A 17,506-nucleotide genomic window follows, 5' to 3' on the forward strand; every position below is an offset into this window, starting at 1 on the left:
TTATCTTGGTAGGGAAGGGAACGGTAGTATCTGGGTGGCCTATGGGACCAAGGTGGGAGAAGATTTACTTTTCATCATATACCCTAAATTCTGTACCATGTGTATATGCTACCTATGAAAAAAAGAATTAAAGTAGTATTTGGTTTGTTTCCTCTGAAAAAATAGGTAGTTCTGACAACTTTTTAAAATATAACAAAAAATACAGCAGTAGCAACAAAAACGAATTTAACCTATATCTCATACCTTATAAAAAAGCAAACTCAAAACTGATCATACACTTAAAATTAAAAATGTAAAACTATGAAACTTTTAGAAGAAAATATATACGGAAAAAAAATCTTCATAACTTTGGGTCAGGACAGAGTTCTTACATGTAACACCAAAAGCATAATCCACAAAAGAAAGAAATTGAGGAGTGCCTGGTGGCTCAGTCGTTTAAGCGTGTAACTTCGGCTCAGGTTGTGATCTCATGATTTGTGAGTTCCAGCCCCGCATTGGACTCTGCACTAATAGTGCGGAGCCTGCTTGGGATTCTCTCTCTCCCTCTTTCTCTGCCTCTCCCTACTCTCTCTCTCTCTCAAAATAAATAAACTTTGTGGAAAAAAAAAAGAAAGAAATTGATAAAGCGAACTTCACCAAAATGTAAACTCCTGCTCCATAAAAGAAAATAAAGACATGTCATACATGAAGAGAAAATATTAAAAATCACATATCTGACAAATAACTTGTATCCAGGTTATATAAAGAACTCTCAAAATTCAACAAGAAAAGTAACAATGCAATTAAAAAATGGACAAAAGATCTGAACAGACCCTATGCCTTAAGAAGATATGCAGATGACAAACACATGAAAAGATATTCAATATCATTAGTCATCTGGGGAATGCAATGAGGGAAATGAATAACCATTAAATACTATTAGAATAATTTAAAATTTTTATTTTTAAATTTTTTTTTTAAGGTTTTATTTATTTTTGAGACAGAGAGAGACAGAGCATGAACAGGGGAGGGGCAGAGAGAGAAGGAGACACAAAATCGGAAGCAGGCTCCAGGCTCTGAGCCATCAGCCCAGAGCCCGACGCGGGGCTCGAGCTCACGGACCGAGAGATCGTGACCTGAGCTGGAGTCGGAGGCTTAACCGACTGAGCCACCCAGGCGCCCCTTTAAAAATTTTAAAAATAGACAAGTGCTGGAGAGGATGTTGAGCAACTGAAATCATCATACATTTCTGTGTGAATGTAAAATGGTGCAATCTCTTTAGAAAACAGTTTACAGTTTCTTATAAAGTGAAGTATATATTTATCACATGACCCAGAAATCCCACTCCTAAGGTATTTACTAAAGAAATGAAAACTTCTATTCACACAAAAATTGGTGTGTGAATGTTTACAGCAACATTATTAATAACTGTCCAAAACTGGAAAAATAGATTGTCCTTCAACTGGTGAATGGATAAACTATAAATATATATCTATATAACGGAGTACTACTCAGCAATAGTAAGAAAGAACTACAGACACATGCAACAACATGGATAATCAAATGCATATGCTAAGTGAAAGTGGCAAGACAAAAGGCTACTTACTATATGATTCCATTTATATGACACTCTGGAAAAGGCAAAGCTATATGGATGGAGAGAACAGATTAGTGGTTGCCAGTGGCTTGGAGTGGGTTAGGGTTTGACTACAAAGGAGCAGCACGAAGAAAATTCTGGGGATGGTGGAACTTTTAGGGAGCAGTGTTATGGTGCTTACATGAAAGTGTGCATTGTCACAACTCATAGAACTGCACTCCCAAAAGGGTGGGTTTTTTGGTATGTAAATTTAAAAGCAAAACATCATAACCATTCTGAAATGGTCAATGACTCCATTTCCAAATCACCTGTTTACTGACAACTTTCATCAAGTCCAATTGTGGATGATACTGACCAAGCACAATGCCATGAAGTGACTGTAAATAACCTAAATTCTGTTATGTAATATACCATGGTTGCCTTTGGGCTACTCAAATTTCTAACTCTCACTTAGTTGGAATGCCATGAAATAGGGAAGTACTACTGTGTAAAAACAGAGGCATCAATTGTGGGACAGTTTGAGAGAACAATTGTAACAGTAAACCCTTACTAGCACCTACTATGTGGAAATCACATGCTACGGGATTTACGAAATTAAGTCCAGAAAGTCCATGCCCCAGTAATCTACAGTAAAACTTACTTCATAATTTTATCAAAACAAGATTGTGTGGCTGGGAGTTCAATTAAATACCAAGTCTCTCCTCCCTCTTCCTCACCAGTTACATTTAAACTATGGGTGACAGGCTGAGGATAACAGCCCTAGCTGCTTTTCCTTTTAACAGCTTGTGCCTCAAACAGAAATCCAGTTGCAACCCTATCATTGTACTATGAGGTTCTGATTTTTCAGAGGGTTAGGAGATGGGGGGAGGGGGTCACACCTTGTAGTAATTATAAGACCATGGCCTTTTCTAGACATCTGTTTCATTAGCCATTTTTTTTTAAAGTAGGCTTCATGCCCAGCACAGAGTCCAACACGGAGCTTGAACTCATGACCCTGAGATCAAGACCTGAGCTGCGATCAAGTCAGACACTAAAAGACTGCACCACCCAGGCACCCCAACAGATATTTTTTTATATTTTATTTTGGGGGGCACCTGGCTGGCTCAGTTAGAAGAGCATGAAACTCGATGTTGGGGTTGTGAGTTCGAGCCCCACCTGGAGTGTAGAGATTACTTAAATAAAACTTAAAAAAAAAAAAAAAGTTTTCACAAGGGGTGCCTGGGTGGCTCCGTCGGTACAGCATCCGACTTTTGATTTCAGCTCCGGTCATGATCTCACGGTTTGTGGGTTCCAGCCCCATGCTGGAATCTGAGCTGACAGTGCGGAGCCTACTTCGAATTTGCTCTTTCTCTCCCTGTCCCTCCCCTGTTCTCTCTCTCTCTCCTTCTCTGAAAATAAACTTTATTTTTTTTTAATTTTGTTTAATGGTTATTTATTTCTGAGACAGAGAGAGACAGAGCATGAATGGGGGAGGGGCAGAGAGAGAGGGAGACACAGAATCTGAAGCAGGCTCCAGGCTCTGAGCACAGAGCCCAACACGGGGCTGGAACTCACAGACCGTGAGATCATGACTGAGCCGAAGTCAGAAGCTCAACCGACTGAGCCATCCAGGCACCCCAGAAAATAAACTTTAAAAAAAAGTTTTAAAAAATAGTTTAAGTAATCTCTACACCCAACATTGGGGCTCAAACTTACAACCCTGAGATCAAGAGTCGCATGTTCTTTGGACTGAACCAGTCCAAAATATATATACATATATGTATATATATATATATATTTTTTAAGTGAAGAGAATAGGGGAATAGAAGAACAGATTGTCTTTAAAACCCTTTCACTTCTGAAATGTTTAGGAATTATTTAAACCAAATAGTGGAGTAAAGGGGACTACCAGGCTGATGGCATAAAAGCCCTATCACTGTGGTACAGGACTTAAATGACTGGGTTTTCTGTTTCTTTCCTCATTGGCTTCTAGACGTATCTAAATGAGCTCAAATTTCCCAGCCTTGAAAAAAAAAATCCATTAATTGCATTCTGTAAAACTTGAGAGGAACATTTCTTTCCATTAGTTTTTTTGACTAGTTTGATTCTGTTTAGGTGGTCTTGGCTTAACAGAAAGGCAATACAGTACAGTGGTCAAGGGACAGACTCTGGTGGCAATGTCTGGGTTCAAATACCAACTCTGCCACTTATTAATCAGCTTTACGTCCTTGAGCAAGTTATTCTAATCTCTTTATACCTCAGTTTCCTCATGTGAAAAATGCAGTTATTCATAAAGTATATCTCATGGGACTGTTGTGACAGTACATTGAATTTATGTATAGAAAGCACTTAGAAGAGTGCCTGGCACATGAAAAGTACAAATAAACATATTTGCTAATATTATAATATATATGCTCCTCTCTTCTAAATCTTAGTTATAAAAATCAGTGCATTAAAGCTAAAGGTTTTCAACCATTGTAGTATGTGTTGGTGGCATCCTATAACCATTTTTATGACTTCAGATATTAAAAAAAAAAAAAAGTGGGGTTCCTGGGTGATCAGTCAGTTAAGCATCAGACTCTTGATTCTGGCTAGGGTCATGGTCTCAAGGTTTGGGAGTTCCTGCCCCACATTGGGATCTGTGCTGACACTGCAGAGCCTGCTTGGGATGGGATTTTCTCTCAAAATAAATAAATAAGCTTTGAAAAAAAAAAAAAAAAACTTAAAAAACAATACAAAAAAAAAAGTGACTGCAAAAAAATGGTCGTGGTAAATGGTCAAAAGGAGGCTGATGAGGGTCCTATGGCACAGGGAAGGCCCAAGTCAGGAGGGTTGGGTATCATACTACTTCTTCCACAGAGTTATAGGAGCTCCCTTTGACCAAATTTTCTACATCTATAATTAAGAGTGGGATCCGAATTCTTAAGTCCTTACACCTCTAACAATTAATGTAAGATTTTAGATTAAGTCCATATGTACAGATTTCAGTTTGTCTTCTGCCGCTGGCACACCTATTTCACAATACAGACTGATAAACACTGGTTGTGTATAGTCTCCAAAGTATTTTGGGGCTTTCCATGAAGACGTCAGGTCAAAAGTAATACGTTCCATGTTCAGATCTTCTCTAACACAATGATTTTCTGATCAGGTACTTTGAAACACTATTATGATAATTCAATGCTAGAGCTACATATGAGTGAAATAAGTACCTTTTGCAAATGTAGATGAGAATGTTAACTCAAGAATAAATTGTCATTAATTAAACCATCAAGTATTTTGAAATGGTGTCATGGGAATGCTTTACTTCATAATTTGGGGTAAGTTTTGATCACCTGTATATAGTAGAGGCACTTGAAAATAGTATAAGCTAACCCTTTGGGGGAAAAAAAACAGTAGTTTCAACTAAGTTACCCCAATTTCCCTAATCATCTAGTTCATGTTGCAATTAATTGTAAAGTTAATCCAATTTAAGTCCTTGTTCTTCAAATTGGTCTTTTGTGACCTCCTAAATTTAAAATTAAATATATCTTTCTCCATTGTAAGGAAAAGTTCTAATCAGGTCCCATTTTTAGATCTTGAATATCTATGCTTATTTAAAAACAAAGAAATTTAGCTCTCAAATACTACACTATATAAGTACCCTAGCAAGTTATAGTACTTGGTATTAATAGAAATCTTAAGGAGGAGGGGGTGCTTTCATTCAATATGTTTTGTTTAACTGTTACTTCTATTTTGTTGATGGGCAAACTGAGATATGGAAAGGAATTCACTTAGAAAAGTAGACAAAATTAGTCAAACACATACAAGGTTTGACTGGGGATGGGCCACTTAGTTCCATGTGTTTTCAGGCAAGGTACTTAAACTCTCTGAACCAATTTCCTTATCTGCACAATGGGACTGACAATATCTAACTTGTGGAGTTGTGAGAATTAAATAATATAACACTTGAAAGTGCTTACGGGGGCACCTGGGTGGCTCAGTCGGTTAAGCGGCCGACTTCGGCTCAGGTCATGATCTCGCGGTCTGTGAGTTCAAGCCCCGCGTGGGGCTCTCTGCTGACAGCTCAGAGCCTGGAGCCTGCTTCGGATATTGTGTCTCCTTCTCTCTCTGCCCCTCCCCCACTCATGCTCTGTCTCTCTCTGTCAAAAATAAACATTTAAAAAAAAAAATCTACTCCTGAAATCTTGCTGCACTATATGCTAACTGACTTGGATGTAAATTAAAAAAAAAAAAAAAAAAAAAAACTAGGGGCGCCTGGGTGGCTCAGTCGGTTGGGTGGCCGACTTTGGCCCAGGTCATGATCTCGCGGTCCGTGAGTTCGAGCCCCACGCCGGGCTCTGTGCTGACAGCTCAGAGCCTGGAGCCTGTTTCAGATTCTGTGTCTCCCTCTCTCTGACCCTCCCCCGTTCATGCTCTGTCTCTCTCTGTCTCAAAAATAAACAGACGTTAAAAAAATAATAATAATAAAAAAAGAAAGTGCTTACAATAGTGCCTGATTAATCTGTGTAGGTTTCAGTAAAAGATATTATTGAAGGGAAGTAACTGGTCCAGGTATCCCTGACATTCTTATCTAAAAGCAGCCATCTCCAATAAATGCTGATACTAAAAATATAGGATATAACTTATTTATCTGCAACTTTCTAAATGGCTTACTATATTGGGGTTGGGGGAGGGGGAGGAGAAGCGCTCCTTTAAAGGTTCCCTAACTGGTGACATTCACTGTATTGATGTCAATACAGCCACAAGACTTGAAATAAAGTACTAAATTTGTAAAAATGTCCTTCTTGAGTTTGACGTTAAAGCAAAGATTCTAGAAGCATGTTTTCAAGGATATTATTAGCCAAGATCTCCTATTTGCTAGGCACAGCAGGGTACTATATCAAAATTATGATCGAATCAATCATTGCTTCATGTGATCCTAAGCCTTCTTTGGACCTCAGCCTCTTTACCTATAAAACAGGAGTTTTACAAAGATTATCTTTCTGGGCCATCCTGTCCCCCTATCTCTAACATTCTTTTATTTGAGATGCAGAGATCTGTGCTCAATCAGGGGTTCAGTGGAATGGTATTTAAAGCACTTATCAAGTATATAACTGAGTTCAAACGGCTTCAACTTCACATCAGAGCTTTGTAAGAATGAAGCAGAAAACGAAGATGCTTGCATGTGGGCTTTCCTAGATAAAAGTATCTGACACAAGAAAAGCCTGCCAAAAGCCAAGCAGGCAGCGCGAAGGAAGGGTCGTCTTCCCCTGAATACATCCTTCACCACTCTGGATTCAGAGAATATGAGGAAAAAAACGGATCACTACATCTTTTCCAAACTCTCCCTTTCCTTTGGAGGCTGATCTCCCTGCAGCCATGGCCCCTTATACTCTCCGCTTTGGAGAGCTCGGGTTCTCACAGCCCTGTTCCTTCAGGTACTTCGGAGTCTCCAAGCCCTGATCCCGTCCCCACAGAAGCCCGTCTTCACTGCCCGCTGCCGTTCCTTCCAAACCCAAGTGGTCTCTGAGCGCTCCTGCCCCTCAGGAACCTAAGTCTTCGCTAATCTGTTTCTGAATCCTTAGGAGCCTGGGTCTTGACTGTCCCGCTTCTGTCTCTCAGGAGCCCAAGTCCTCATAGCTCCGCTTTTACCTTTCAGGAGCCCGTGTCTTCACGCCCCTTTCCATTCAGACCCTCTCCTCTTAAGAGTACGGGTCCTCATAATCCTGTTCCCCTCACATCGCTTTCCCTCAGGTGCCGGAGAACTCACATTCGTCCCGGTTCCCTAAGTCCCGTCTATAGCCCCGGTCCCCACAGCCGCGTCTTCTCCGAGCCCGGAGCCCCTTAGTCCCGTCCCAACAGCCTGATTCCTCGCACAACCCGGTATCCTCCACAACATAGTTCTTCAAACACTGACCCACTGTGGGTCTGGGTCCTGACTCCCTCCTCCCGCTCTTCTTCCTCAACTGCCAGGGCCCAAGACTCACAGGCAGCAGCGTCTATCTCCCCATGATATGCGGAGACTGCCCCAGTGAAGCGTTCGTCTCAGCAGCCGGTCCGACTGCTCGGCCCTCCCCGAGTACTTCCGGCACCGCTCCCCGCCTCCAACCCGGAAACGCGCGGCTCTTCCGGCCGGCGGGCGCGCGCCTCGCTTACGCATGCGCAGACTGCTCTCTGACACGTGGTCGCGGTCGTAGGCTGTTTCTCCGCTCCGGCGGTTGGGGTTTTTCTTGCTTGTGGTTGGGTGGCAGCGTGGGCGAACTCGTTGCCTTCTACCCCGGCGTTGCGATCCCTGCTCTTGCTGTTTCTTTCAGTCTCCGCGTATCGTATACGCTAGCACGGCCGATAATTGACGCCCTTGGATGTCTTACAGGTCGCCATTTTTAGTTGATTTAGTTGCCTTTATGGTCGTATCTAGACAGAGATACCACTTGGGACCGAAGCACCCCGTGGATAATCCCGTTGAACTCTAACAAGGGAATTGGCAGCACAAGAGCGTGGAGGCGAGAGACGGGTTGTACCTATGGATTGGCAAATAGTATTAATTGAGCACTTACTGTCATCAAGGAACTTTGCTAAGCCTCTTAACTCCGATACATCATTTAATCTTTTTAAAAATTATTTGTTTTGAAATGGGGGAGGAGCAGAGAGGGAGAGAGAGAATCCCAAGCAGACTCCACATGAAGCCTGACGCTGGGCTTGATCCCACCACCCCCAAATCAGGACTTGAACCAATATCAAGACTCAGATGCTCAATCGACTGAGCCACCCAGGTGCCCCTATATCACGTAATCATTTAAAGAAAACCCCTGAGAGGGGCGCCCTAGTGGCCTAGAGAGTTAAGTGTGGGACTCTTGATCTCTGGTTTTGATCTCGGTTTGGTGAGTTACAGACCCCACGTGGGGCTCCTCGCTACTGATAACATGGAGCCTGCTTGGGATTGTCTCTCCCTCTCTCTGCCCCTTTCTTGCTCTCTCTCCCTCTCTCTCTCAAAATAAAATTAAAAAAAAAAAACAACTTTAAAATAAAATCCCTGAGAGATTAGGTAAGGTTCTAATAAGTGCAGTCTCAACTTGAACTCTCACTTAAAGCCTAATCCTGTCCTGTGTGTAACCATTAAACTGATGGTTTTAGTTTTTACATCACTTTGGGATAACATTTTTTACCTTATGCCAAGTGCTAGGCATGTAAGACCCAGTCCCAACCAATGTGATGTTCACACTAAAATGAAGAACCTGCAGACACAAACGAATATACAAAGGGCCATGACAGCCCAAAGTGAGCCATAGTAACTGCCTGCAGAAATCAGGAAGAGGTGTCCCCCACCTATATTGGTGCAGTAACCTAACCTTTTTTTTTTTTTAAGCTTATTTAATTTACTTTTTAAGTTTATTTTTTAGTAATCTCTACATCCAGCACGGGGCTCACACTCAACCCCTAGATCGAGAGTCACAGGCTCTTTGAGCCAGCCAGGTGCCCTCCTTATCTTTACATCTTCTCATCCTTGGCTCACCAAACTCCCAATCACCTGCATTGCCACCAGATGCAAATTCTTAGATTCAAGGCCCCTTCACCATTAGGCTTCAAATGGCCTTCCTTAGCCTAATTTCCCTGCTACAGCTCTCTTCATTCTCCTAAGGATCTGGCACCCCTTTTTCCCTCCCACTCCATCTTTTTAAGACCAGTTTAAATGTACATTCACTCATTCAGCAAATAGTGCTCGTTGTGTGCCAAGCTTTTTGCTAGGTCCTGGGTATATATGCTAGTAGATACGACAGATAATAAATATCCTTGTTCTGAGAGTTTACAATCTGGAGTGGGAAACAGACCATCAGAAAGTACACAAAAGTGTAAGAGAGAATACCAGATTTAACGAGCTGGGTGATCGAAAGCCCTGAGCTAAGGAAGCTTATTCAAGGACCAAGATGGCCAAGGTGGCTGGAATTTAATAAGTGATAGAGTGGTGGGTAGAGTTGGGAGAGGCAAGCAGGGCTCAGCTCAGGCAGGACTTTGTAGGCTATGGTGAGGACATGAGGTTTTATTTATTGTGCAATGGGAAGCCATTGGAATGTTGAAAGAGGGAGTGAAATAGTGATTTAATTTTTTAAATGTTTGTTTATTTTGGGGGCGCCTGGGTGGCTCAGTCGCTTGAGCATCCAACTTCGGCTCAGGTCATGATGTCACGGTCCGTGGGTTCGAGCCCGGCATTGGGCTCCGTGCTGACAGCTCAGAGCCTGGAGCCTGCTTTGGATTCTGTGTCTCCCTCTCTCTCTGTACCTCCTCCGCTCACACTTTGTCTCTCTCTCTGTCTCTCAAAAATAAATAAACATTAAAAAATTTAAAAATGAATGTTTATTTTTGAGAGGTGGGGGTTGGGGCAGAGAGAGGGATACAGAAAATCCGAAGCGGGCCCTCGCTGTCAGTGCAAAGCCAGGTTTAGGGCTCGAACCCACAAACTGTGAGATAATGACCTGAGCTGAAGTCGGACGCTCAACTGACTGAGCCACCCAGGTGCCCCAAATAATGATTTGTTTTTAAGAGATGACTAGCGAATTGATTATAGGAGAAGCCCCCAACAAACACAACGGACAGTGCCCGTATCTAGGCTTCCACCAGTTTACACTACAGGTCTGCTTCCTATTATTGTGTAGGAGCTTTTTATGTGACTTCCTTCTCTTGCAGCTTCTAACTTGTAGAGGTCAGGTACCTCTATATATTATTAAAATATGTTAAGGTGCTCACTTCAGCAGCACATATACTAAAATTGGAACGACACAGAGAAGATTAGCATGTCCTCTGCACAAGGATGATACGCAAATTTGTGAAGCATTGAATATTTTTCACTGAATTTGATCACTGAATTCTGCTTCTGAAACCAGTATTGCACTGCATATTAACTTACTAAAATTTAAATTAAAAATAAATAAAATATTTTAAGGAGAGTAAAATGCCTGACAGTCTACATTTTTGTTTTAAAATGTAGGGGAGCCTGGGTGGCTCAGTCAGTTAAGTATTGGACTCTTGATTTCAGCTCAGGTCATGATCCCAGGGTCGTGAGATTGAGCCCCTACTGGAGATTCTGATTTCCTCTCTCTCTCTCTCTCCCCCCACCCCACTCGAGCATTCACACACTCTCTCTAAAAAAAAGTTTAAAATTAAAAAAAAAAAAAAATCTGTGTAGGGGCGCCTGGGTGGCTCAGTCAGTTGAGTATCCAACTTTGGCTCAGGTCGTGATCTCACACCTTGTGAGTTCCAGCCCCACATCGGGCTCTGTGCTGACAACTCGGAGCCTGGAGCCTGCTTCTGATTCTGTGTCCCTCTCTCATTCTGCCCCTTTCTCACTCATGCTCTCTCTCTCTCTCTCAAGAATAAATAAAACACTAAAAAAAAAAATCTATGTATATGTACATAGGAAACAGTCTGGCAAGAGAAACACTAAACTGTTCATGGTAGTTTGGGGAAAACATTCTCACATTTCTGTACTGTTTCAGCATTTTTACAATTAGCACATACTGTTTTTATATTAAAACTGATGTGTGATTGATTCCATTTTTATGCCATTCTGGAAAAGGCAAAACTACAGGACCAGAGAAGAGCACTACTTACCAGGATTGGGATTAGGGGGAGAAGGTGACTACAAAAGGAGACAAAGGAGCTTTTGGGGGTGATAGAAATGTTTGATATTTGATTGACCTTGGTACCAGATACATGTCTATATGAGTTTGTTAAACCATATGATAAAAAAGGTATATTTATATATAAATTACATGTCAACAAACCTGACTTTAGAAAATGAAATATAGGGAGAAAATATAGAAAGCAAGGACAATTTTTTAAATAATTTATTTATTTTGAGAGAGAGACAGAGACAGAGACAGAACACGAGGTGGTGGTGGGGCACAGAGAGAAGGAGAGAGAATCCCAAGTAGGTTCCATGTTGTCAGCACAGAGCTGAGATTCCATCCCGTGAACCATGAGACCATAACTTGAGCTGGAACCAAGAGTCAGATGTTTGACTGAGCCACCTAGGTGCCCTCAAAAGCAAGAACAATTTTAAAAATAATTTCAATTATACAAGTAATAAAATAGTTCATTATGCTTTTTAAAATAATTAGAATATTACAGGTAAATCTAAAGTCTTGTGTGTCATGAGTCTCATCCTTCCCTCCTTCCCAGAGGTAATCACTGATGTGTGTTCTTGCAAATCTTTTTTAGAAAGTTAATAAAGTATGTGGCGTCAGAAAACATATAGCACTGGGTTTTTATGTGCACACGTGTATGCTCTTTGTTAAACTGATCATTTAATGTGGTACCCTATTCAACACCTTCACTCATTTTTTTATATCTGTTGATAAAGATCTACTTCAACCAATCCAAATGTATTGATTTTTTTTCCCCTTCACGTTAATGGTCGTCATGCTGTACCTTATTCTGCATCTCTTGTCACTCAATGCTTTTTGGTGTCTAATTCACTCCTGGCAGCGCAGCAGATGTCGTTCCACTTTATGAACACACAACGCTCTGCTAATCCGTTAGCAGAAGAGTAGGTTCCTCCCAATTTTTCTCTTAATGGGAAGCTCTGCCTCCAGTGCTCGCCTGGTGGGGCCCCATCCGGGTCGATGGCTAGGGGTGGCACAAGTTTGTGCGTTTTCAATTTTAATAGGGTGGGATTCGTGTCTTCCGCAGACAGGTACCCAGAGCCGCCCAGAAGCGGATCTCCCGCGCAGCATACAACAGGTGCCACCCCATGCCTACTGCAGCTGGCGACATCTTCTCCCGCCCTCTCCTATAAACGCTCTTCCCTGCCACTCCCTCTGCGCCTGCCGGTCCCTTCCCAGCAAGCACCGCTCATATTTGCATATCAATTTACCTCCTTGCCTTTACTTCTATATAAAAACCAAAAGGGCAAATCATAAGTCTTTTTGTGAAGATTGCCCTCCGGGCCAGAATGTCTTGCAGTTCCTCCTTTCACCCTAAGAAACAAGAAATAGGAAATTGCTTCAGCTTTGTTTTCACCTTTAGCAAAAGAGGGATTCGCCAACGCTGCCACCCTGCTTTAGGTTCTGTTAAGGCAAAAAGGGCTTCTGTCGTGAGTGGCACACGTAGGGCAGCTCCATTGCTCTTCGTGCGGAATCGACATCAAGAGATTTCGGAAGCATAATTTTTTGGTACCTGGGCAGCTGGTGATCGTTGGTCCCGGCGCCCCTGTTTGAAGTAGTGTATTAAGAAAGAATTTGCAAGTCTGGTTTTGCTTGTATGACAATGTCGTAATTTCGGGCGGTGCTTATTATCCCTTTTTCGAGGGATCTGATACGAGTATGTGAAATGGTAGCTATGGAAAAAAATCTCTACGCAGGTCTTTTCCTAGGAAGTCAATCAGTTACGCAGGTCTTTTTCTAGGAAGTCAATCAGTTGCTGAAAAACGTCAAGGAGTTGTGATCGCTAGGGCGTATTCACGGCTGCGTTGGTTGTGGAAAAGCTGCTCTAGTGATTGCTGACGTAGGAAGAGCGGCTGTTTTCCGTATCACAGGTGAAGGAATTGAGGTTTAAGCCAAACAAGTTACAAGTCTACTTAAGAGTACTCTGAATTACACAGTGAGAATATCGGGCTTCCACCTAGGTACCTGTCTACAGGGGTGATTGAATCATCACACATAACTGATTTTGTAAAAAAATGTTCCCCCTTAACCAGGACTATATGATATGTATGCATATATCTATGCCTTTGTAAAGCTGAGTTAGGGCTGCTGGGTGGCTCAGTCGGGTTAATCGTCCGGACTTCGGCTCAGGTCATGATCTTGCAGTACATGAATTTAGGTCCCGTTTCAGGTTCTGTGCTGACAGCTCAGAGCGTGGAGCCTGCTTTGATTCTGTGTCTCCCTCTCTCTCTGCCCCTCCCCTGTTCACACTCTCTCTGTCTGTCTCTGAGAAATAAATAAACATTAAAAAAAAAAAAAAAAGAAAAATGCAGTATATGATACATCTAATACAAAAGACATGTTAGTCAACTGTTTTATAGTAAAGCTTCTAGTCAACAGAAGGCAATTTGGGAGGAGTCAAAAGTTATACTGGGTGAGGAGTTATACTATTTTTTTTTTTTTACAGTGGGTAAATGGTGGGAGGGTGGCACCCTTAAGCTCTGCAATGTTCAAGGTCAACTGTAGTAGTGATAGATCCAGGGCCTGACTTGACAAGGCTTAGTGAGGGGAGAGAATAGCAAACTGAGTACTACTGTGCTGAATTTGGCTGGGAGGAGGAGATCTGGGAAAGCTTTCCTGAAGCAAAGACTTTGTAACTGAAACCTGAAGAAGCAATAGAAGACCCCCACACAAAGTCGTCTGGGGGAAGGGCTGTTTAGGCAGAGGCAAAGTCTTGAGGGTGGAGCCAATGTGCCGCAGACAGACCAAGAGCTGAAAGACCAGAAAGGCCAGTATGAAACCAGCCGGGTGGCAGCCTGAAGAGGCCACTGACTTCTGGTCTCACAGGCCTTGGATGTTCCTTTGCAGTACTTTTTTTTTTTTTTTTTTTTTAATAAAGCATAAGGGATGAAGAGTTATCTCCACCATGTATCAGCACACTTTTTCTGTAAAGAGGCCAGATGGTGTATATTTTAGGTTTTGTGGTCATATGGTATCTACTAGCCACTCAACTCTGCTGTTGCAAAACAGTAAGAGACAATATACAAACAAGGGAGTGTAGCTGTGTTCCAATAAAGTTTTACCTACAGACACTGAAATTGGAATTTCATATAATTTTCGCATGTCATGAAATAGTATTATTTTGATTTACTTTTAAAATCCTGCAAGCCATTTAAAAATGTGAAAACCAGGGGTGCCTGGGTGGCTCAGTCGGTTGATTATCCGACCTCGGCTCAGGTCATGATCTCATGGTTCATGAGTTCGAGCCCCGCATCGGGCTCTGTGCTGACAGTTCAGAGCCTGGAACCTGCTTTGGATTCTCTCTCTCTGCCCCTCCCCTGCTTGTGCTCTGTCTCTCAAAAATAAATAAGCGTTAAAAAAAAAATGATTAAAAAAAATGTGAAAACCAGAGGTGCCTGGGTGGCTCAATTGGTTAAGCGTCTGACTTCTGCTCAGGTCATGATCTCAATGGTTGGTGAGTTTGAGTCCTGAATCAGGCTCGCTGCTGTCAGCACAGAGTCTGCTTCGGCTCCTCTGTCCCCTCTTTCTATGTTCCTCACCTGTATACGTTCTCTCAAAAATAAATAAACATTTAAAAAATAAATAGTGTGAAAACCATTCTTTTTTTCTTTAATGTTTATTTTTGAGAGAGAGAGAGAGGGAGAGTGTGAGTAGCGGAGGGGCAGAGAGAGAGGGAGAAACAGAATCCAAAGCAGGTTCCAGGCTCCAAGCTGTCAGCACAGAGCCAGACCTAGGGCTCAAACTCACGAACTGACCCGGGAGATCATAACCTGAGCCGAAGCTGGATGGCTTAACCAACTGAGCCACCCAGGCATCTCATGTGAAAACCATTCTTTGAGCTGTAGTTCACTGGCCCCTGGCCTACATATTCAAGAGCAGTAAGAACTCAAACCAACTAAGGGATAGCCACAAACTGAATACCATTTACTCATTAAAATGTTGCATAGAGGGGCACCTGACTAGCTTGTCAACAGAGCATGTGACCCTTGATCTTGGGGTCACAAGTTCAAGCCCCATGTTGGGCGTGGAGCTTACTTAAAAAATAATGAATAATAATAAAAATAAAATGTTGCATAGGAATATTTATGATAATGGTTCACCTCTATGGTGTGCTTATCGAGTGCCAGTCCCTATATTAAGCACTTAGCATGCATTAACTCCTATTACTCATCATAGAAGCCAATGATGTAGGTAGTATTATTTTGTTCACTTTACAGATTAGAAAACAGAAACTCCAAGAGTCCCAGATCACATAGTGAGAAAATAGCGAGTCAAAAGGTGAGCCCAGGTCTTCTGACAGGAATCAGGTCTCTGGCTGCCCAGAATGCCCCAGGAGAAAGTCAACTATAGTGGAATCTGTTAGGAAAGACTTATTGGGAAAGTGAAGCTTTTTCATTTTGCTCATCCATATTTCCCTCTATTCTTTTCTTCTTTTTTTTTTTTTAGTTTTATTTATTTAAATAATCTCTACACCCAATGTGGGGCTCAAACTCATAACCCCAATATCAAGAGTAACACACTCTTCTGACTGGGCCAGCCAGGCACCCCCATTTTTTTTCCTATTTTCTATGAAAATATGGGATATATGAAAAAGTTAGATAATGGAGACACATAGTCACTGGAATACAAATGATGACAAAATCAATCCCAGAAGACCACATTTTATATGATTCCTTTTATGTAAAATGTCCAGACAAGGCAAATCTATAGAGACAGAAAGCAGAAGAAAGCAGGTTAGTGGCTGCCTGGAGCTGGAGGTGGGAGGACCTTTATTTATTTACATTTGCAATATGAAATAGAAGCTGGGTGCGAACACACACACTCACACCAGCCTGGGGAGGGGGAGCTGGGACAAGGTCACTTGGCAGCTGGGCTGGACCCCAAACCCTTGGGCATAGGAAGGGGACCCCAGCCAGACCCCTGCCATTCCCCCACCTTGGGGTCTGTGGGAGGTACAGGGGGGTCTCAGTGAATGCATCAGGGCCCCAAGTGAATGTCACCAGAGAGACCCCCTGGGACAGGGACTGCCAGTTCCCACAGAGCCAGCAGGACCAGGTAGAGGGTCCTCTAGCTCCCAGCCTAGGTCAAAGTGCAGGGTCCAGGGCAAGAGTCTGGACAAAGGCATGGCCCCCACTTGGGCCCTCCCCCAAAGTGGACCTGAGCTCAGTGTGGGTGTGGGCATTTACACCGGTGGCTGGGCCATGGTGGGTGGGGAGCGTGGGCATGCCCTACAAATGGGCATGAGAGATCTTTTGGGGTGAAGGAAATGTCCTAAAAATACATTATGGTCACAGTCGTACATTTCTATAAATTTATTAAAAATCATTGAGTTGTACGTTTAAAATGGGTATGTTTTGTGGTATGTAAATTATACTTGAATAAGGATGTTAAAAAAAAAAATTCAAGGGCTAAAAGGAGAATATACACAGCTAGGAGCCTGAGCTGTAATCAGTTTATGGAATAAGTTCTCTAATTTAGAAACTTGACCTTAGTGGATTTCCTGCATGCTGAGTTTCTGTGTGTTAGCTGATTATGTCACTACCCTCCTCACTTAAGACCCTTCCGTGGCGCCTAACTAGTTTGGTTTAACATCCTGTAAGTCTCTGTGACTCACCATCCTCTTCGTTCTCAGGGCTCCAGCCACACTGGTCTTCTCTGTGTATCTCTGAAGCCACTACTCTCTCCTTGCCTCAGGGCCTCCAGAAAGTTCTTCCTCCTAGCTGGAAATGTTCTTTCTCAACAGGTTCTCCCCCTTTCCCATCATGGCTACTTCTTCTTTATTCTTTGCATCTCATCTCTAATGTTACTTCCTCAGAGAGGCCTTCCTTGACCTCCCCACCCCTCACTAGGTTAGCTCCCTCACACTCTGTTACACTCTTTCATGGCACCATCTACTTCGCAGCAGAACATCATAATTGTTATTAATGCATTTACACTTGATGTAAAGTTAGTTGCTCAATATTTATATTCCCCAGCCAGAATGTCACCTGTGTGAGGGCATGGAACCTGTGTCTTATATATCACTTGCATCCTTGGTGTCTGATGTAGTACCTGGCACTTAGTAGGCATTCAATACATTTGTAGAGCTCTTCATATGTCATGAAGTACTTATGTACACACATTTGCTATTTTTTTTATTTAAAAAAATTTATTTTAACGTTTATTCATTTTTGACACAGAGAGAGACAGAGCATGAATGGGGGAACGTCAGAGAGAGAGGGAGACACAGAATCTGAAACAGGCTCCAGGCTCTGAGCTGTCAGCACAGAGCCCGACGCGGGGCTCGAACTCACGGACCGCGAGATCATGACCT

General features: G+C 42.5%; 1 protein-coding gene and 2 non-coding genes across 3 annotated transcripts in view; 2 read left to right on the plus strand and 1 right to left on the minus strand.

Moving 5' to 3' along the window:
• The window catches only part of TAF12 (TATA-box binding protein associated factor 12), a 32,152-nt gene extending 24,525 nt beyond the window's left edge, over positions 1-7,627 (minus strand). Inside the window, exon 1 of the mRNA XM_007097904.3 lies at positions 7,522-7,627. The gene's annotated coding sequence lies outside the window, so the exon portion shown is untranslated. The remainder of the gene's footprint in view (positions 1-7,521) is intronic.
• Positions 7,628-10,268: 2,641 nt separating this feature from the next.
• Positions 10,269-10,375, plus strand: LOC122241621. The gene has a single exon (XR_006221863.1). It is a non-coding gene; the product is annotated as a U6 spliceosomal RNA (small nuclear RNA).
• Positions 10,376-12,607: 2,232 nt separating this feature from the next.
• LOC122241764 lies at positions 12,608-12,741 on the plus strand. The gene has a single exon (XR_006221987.1). It is a non-coding gene; the product is annotated as a U11 spliceosomal RNA (small nuclear RNA).
• The last annotated feature ends 4,765 nt before the right edge of the window (positions 12,742-17,506 follow it).

This window comes from Panthera tigris, chromosome C1, assembly GCF_018350195.1.
Source record: "Panthera tigris isolate Pti1 chromosome C1, P.tigris_Pti1_mat1.1, whole genome shotgun sequence".
Lineage (NCBI taxonomy): Eukaryota > Metazoa > Chordata > Mammalia > Carnivora > Felidae > Panthera > Panthera tigris.